Raw genomic sequence first — 5,594 nt, forward strand, 5'->3', positions numbered from 1 at the left:
GTAGGCTGCAGTGAGGGAAGATAAGGGAGCTGGGGCCAAGGGCTCTCGTCAAGGAACAGATAAGAAAGTTCCATCTCAGAAGAGATAACTTTGTCTCAAGTCCACTGAGGAAGAAAGGAATTGGGGAACACGGAGAGCATCTCAAGAAATGCATGAAAGGAAACACTGTGAGAATAACAGACCCACTGTAGATAGACCCAAACCCCCAAAGGAAGAGGAGTATATGATGGGGTTCAGGGGCAGAAGAGGAGGATTGAGAAGAAGAGTAAGTGAACCTGACATAAAGGGAAGTCAAAAGTTGGGGGGAGTGGGGGCGGAGGGGGCAGGGAGAAAGAAGAGCACAAGTTAAAATGGAAATGTGGGGTACAAAGAACACTAGAGACAAAAAGCCTGTGGGACTCTGAGGGCAGAGTCAAAGCGAAGGCCAGAGTGGTTTGAACGGGAGACAGTTACTGCCCAGAAAAGCACCCCATCTAGTGGAGGGGAGACTTCCTACTGGCCAACAAGAAAAGAAAATCACATGAGGGAGAGACGTTTGCTTAACACAAATCATGTGAATATTGAAAAGAAATGAAGTCTTAGATATTGATTGAGGAGGGGAAAGGTTTGATCTTGTCATCACCAACCCTCTTGTGTACTTTGTCTCCTGTGTTTGTCCCAACATTGCTGGGTCAAACCTTTCTTTACCCTCCAGACTAGCCAGTGTTGACAAAATGATTGCTCCAGAGCCTTCATGGTCCCTTTTAAAAAGTCTTTAAACCACCAAGGCACTAGCCTCAACACAGTACTTGAGACATCAGTTCCGCCAGGGGTTAGAAGAACATTGGTGCCAGTGGCCAGTATCTTTTGAATTCTCTCATGGGAAATATCAATTTTGTTGTTATTGCTGTTGAGACATTTCAGTCCTGTCTGACTTTCTGTGACTCCATTTGGGGTTTTCTTGGCAAAGATACTGAAGGGGTTTGCCATTTCCTTCTCCAGCTCATTTTACAGATGAGGAGACTGAGGCAAACAGGGTGAAGTGACTTGTCCAGGGTCACACAGCTAGGAAGTATCTGAAATTGGATTTGAACTCAGGTCCTCTTGATTCCAGGGCTGGTGCACTATCTGTCTAATTTGATTCCATTTGGGGGAGGGGGCTCTGTAATGACCATTTGCACATCAAGATTCATTTTTGTTTCTGGTAAGTTGAAGTCAAGGCAAAGGATTTTTGCATTAATTATTTTCTTGGGCCAGCCCTGTGATCTCACCACAGAATTGAGTTCATAACCATTTATAAGCATCCTTTCCTTCTGACTTTGTCCATAGGGCTTTAAAACATTAATAGAGTTGATTAGAAATCAAAGCTGGCCTTTCACCTCTGTATATTTTGCTGTAAGTACTTCCTCTACCACCATATTGGCAAAGAAGTCACCATCAATTCCAATACCTTTAGAAGATATGGATGTTTTAGCAGCCTTATTTATATAATCTTTGCCAAGTTCACCTGTGTTAATGATGAAGTTTTAGTCAATAAAGTGCACTACTTCCTTGCAAGCCAGTCAATGGGCACCAATGATTGATGTGGGATGAACTGTTGGCTTGACTGGTTTATCAGCATTTCTTTGATGTCCTGATGCAATAATAACCACAGATGTTATCTCTTCTCTAATTTTTGCATCTTATGGATCAGCCAGTTCACAAATAACATTAACTGCTGGACATTCTGCCTCTGAGGAATGCAGGACGGTTGTACCACCATTAGTAATAGTCACATCACTAGTGTTCTCCACCAATATCTTATTCAAGCCAAGTGGGCCAAGAAAACTTTTTTCCATTATTGGCAACAGAAGTCTCCAGCCTTAACCTTCCAAGAGCAACCCTGGTTGTCTGCTTTGCATGGCCACACATGTATAACCTATATCAAATTGCTTGCCTTTTCAATGGAGGGGGGGAGGGAGGGAGAGAATTTGGAACTCAATTTAAAAAATGAATGTTGAAAATTGTTTTTACATGTAATTGGGGGAAAATAAAATACTAAATAAGAAAAAAGAAATGGGGAACAGCTGAATCCAGGCATTTTCATATCCAGGCCTAGTACTCTATCCATTACCTGTAACAGGCTGTCTCGGTCATAGAGGAACTGAGATCTGGGATAGTAGACACAGATACCCAGCTCACTCTACTGATGAAATCACAGCTGTCACAGATGTGTTCTGTGCCATTTGAGGTCTCTGAAAACTTGGAAATCTATGTATAGAATGAAAAAATGCATAAAATATCTATTCACCAGAATATTTTGCTAACCCAGACAGATAATGGAGCCAGAAACTGAGAATCTACTAGACTTTTCTCTTTCCCTCCCAGCTCAGTAAAAACTGAAATCTTCTAGAAACCTCTGTCAATTGTATGTAGCAGAGACTCCCTCTTCCCACCTCCCAACCCCTGACCCAATATTGGTCCCCAGAACTTCCTGCCAATACACAGATAGCCATAAGCCAGAAAGTCACAGGGTGGTTACTTTAAGGCCATACAGCCCCATAATCCATATTCCAAACCCTAGAGTGGCTCACTGGGGGTCCTAGTGGTCCTCTGGACCAGAAGGTGGACTATTCTTGGGATGTTCTAGGTCTTCTGGGTCCAAGATAAGGGTCCTTGTCCACCAGCATTCCCATATGACAATATACCCCCAACCCTCTTGGCAAGTAGCTCTTCTCTAAGTGCATAGCCCGGACTTTCTCAGCCCTTTCCAGGGACTGGAAGAACTTGGTGAAGTCCCCAAGCTGAGGAGTTGCTGCTCTCCTGCTCTGCTCGCTAACACCTCTCTTTCCCTTTGGGAGCCATGAGTCATCTTTTTTAGTTTCTTGAAAGTATTGCTAGGAAAATCAGATTGAACTATGTGTGACCACTTCTATTCTCCTGCTGGGATACTCCATCTTTCTCACAGGCCCCAAATGATAAGGGGCTGCCTGATTCTCTTGTGAGTCTTTAATGATTTGCTTCTGCCTATTCAGACTCCACACAGTAAAATCTAGGCTCAGAGATGTCTAACAGGAAGGGTCCTGATAGGCCCAACTGCCTCATTTCACAGATGTGGAAACTGAGGCCCAGAGAAGTGATGTGACTTGCCCAAAGTCACACAAATCCCGGCGCTCTGAATCTGAATCCAATACTGCTATATGGCTACATTTCACACATCCCTCTTCTCTTGCTGTAAGAAAGATTCCCTAGGATTTTAAAATGCTCCATGTGTACAGAAATATATTCCAATGCAGAGTTCCATTTTTGACTACTCCCTGGTTTTTCCTGGAGCTCTCCAGCATGGTTTCAAATGCCCATAACAGAGAAGCAAAAGAGGATTGGCAGAAGACTCAGGATGCCAGAATTCCATGAGCCTTCTGGCTAGATGTGGAGATGGTGTCAAGAGTTGCAAACTGGAAAAAAAGATGGAAGCAAGTAGATAGGGCACTACATGGGGACGGAATTCCCGGGGTCTTTCTAAGCTGCCTACGTGCAGAAGTGAACTGGAGAAGTTTGATGTAAAGGGAATTGGTGTGCTGAACATGAGATGCCAGTACCTCAGTCGAAGTCTGAACTCAACATATTTGGGTTCCAGAGAATGGGCGCCCAGGAGATTGACTCCACACAGAGAAAGGTGCTTGGTCTGAGCCAGAGCTGAGACAAATCCAGCCCTGAGGTGCTGGAGATCTCCATGCAGAAGAATGACTGGTTTTCCTCACCCCATCCACCTATCCACAGGAGGGAGTTGTCCATTCCTGTGCAAGCTTTTCCCAAAAGGCTTTTTCCTTCTTCTACTACTGGGTTTCATACATTGGAGGTGGGGGAGGGGTGTGTGTCACGAATAGTTCTATTTTCCATTTATGTCTCTCTTGTTATTTACTTTGTTGTATGTCCTAATTAAATGCTTTGCTATTGACCTTGTGGCTCTTGCATGGTCTGTGCTGAGAGAGTGTGGCCCAGCTCTGAGATGTCACAATTTCCACAGCTGATTTTTAAGGTTGAGCTTGGAGATGTGTTGGATAAAATAACAAAGAGGTGGGATAATAATGCTCCTACCAAGCATTGTCTTTACCTGTCAATAGTACCAATCCCTTCTTCCCATCTACCTGCTTAGAAAGTAGCAAACTCTCTTGAATTAAAATTTTGCAAGGCAATCCTGGGGCAGCTAGGTGGTGCTACAGTGGCTAGAGCACTGGGCCTGAAGTCAGGAAGACTTGAGTTCAAATTTGGTCTCACTTACTAGCTATATGACCCTGAGCAAGTCACTTCACCCTGTTTACCTCAGTTTCCTCACCTATAAAATGAGCTGGGGAAGGAAATGGCAAAACACTCTAGTATCTCTGCCAAGAAAATCCCAAATGGGGTCAGACACAACTGAAAAACAAAACAAAACTAACAGACAAAAAAAAAAAAAGTGAACAAAAACATGACAGCCAGAAGCTCCAAGAAAAGCCCATGAGTGGATTGCTGCCACCTGGTGTCCTATCATTGGAGAAGCAACTAGCGATTTCTCAGGAGACTGCTGCCATCTGCTGGTGGGCACATCTCTGTGGGCACATAACACTTTTTAGGTGGTTCTAGGTACTCTTTCCATTCAGGGGGCAGGGAGGCACAAAATGAAATGATTACTCAAACTTTTAGTATCTCTATCTAGATATTGCATCTAGCTGTCCTTCTGGCTTTTTAGAAGAGGCATTATGGTGTAACTGAGAAAGTGTTATGCAAGGCATTATGTAATTGAGAGAGTGCTGGAATTAGGAGACACCTGGGTTTGAATTTCATCTCTGATACTAACAAACAGTGTGAGCATGAGTGAGTCTCTTTACCTCTCTGAGTCGAAGCTTCCTCACCTGTAAAATGGGGATAAGACGAGATGGTAAGAAAACCAAATGAGATAATGTCCTTTGCAAATCTGAATGTGTTATATAAATGTCAGTTATTGTTATTTATGGGGATCTCTAGGTGGTCAAACTCTGGGGAAGAATCTATTGGAGAGGACACTACCCCCCCCCTTTAGCCTCATAATCCTTCTCCTGGGTGAACCAGTAGGGGTGGATCAAAATCTGCCTGATTTTTGTCAATGGCATCAGGCTTGAAACCTGGGGCATCTTTGATTCCTCCCTCCTCTCGGATCCCTTACATCCTACAAATCATCAAATACTGTCTCTCATTCCATCTCTAAAATCTTTCTCCCACCCATAATAGTTCAAGGCCTCCCTTCCATTCCCACTGCTACTCCCAAAGTTAAGCACTCACTATATCGTGCCTGGATTGTTGTAATAGCCTCCTAACTAGGTACTTTGCCTCCAGTCTCTGCCAACTTCCAATCTATGTGCCGCTGCCATGTCAATCTTCTTAAGCTATACATACCCATTTTATGATATGATTCCTCTGCTCCAAAATTGGCAATGGCATCTTATCACCAATAAGATGAAATAAAGTCCCTCCCCTGACATTCAAGGCTCTTCAAAATCTGTTCCCTATTCACCTTGGCTTTATTGCCTACTACTCTACTATAACAACTCTTGTCCAGCCACACTCATTGAATCCCAAATAGGTCTGGTACTTCACCACTTCTTTACCTTTTGCCCATA

The 5,594-nt window shown here is 43.6% G+C and overlaps 1 pseudogene; it reads right to left on the reverse strand.

Annotated features, from left to right (window-relative positions):
• Nucleotides 1–233: 233 nt before the first annotated feature.
• LOC114024345 lies at nucleotides 234–1,817 on the reverse strand (annotated as a pseudogene).
• Between the last annotated feature and the right edge of the window lie 3,777 nt (nucleotides 1,818–5,594).

The sequence above is a fragment of the Vombatus ursinus genome, unplaced genomic scaffold, assembly GCF_900497805.2.
Source record: "Vombatus ursinus unplaced genomic scaffold, bare-nosed wombat genome assembly UNPS02004533.1, whole genome shotgun sequence".
Classification (NCBI taxonomy): Eukaryota; Metazoa; Chordata; class Mammalia; order Diprotodontia; family Vombatidae; genus Vombatus; species Vombatus ursinus.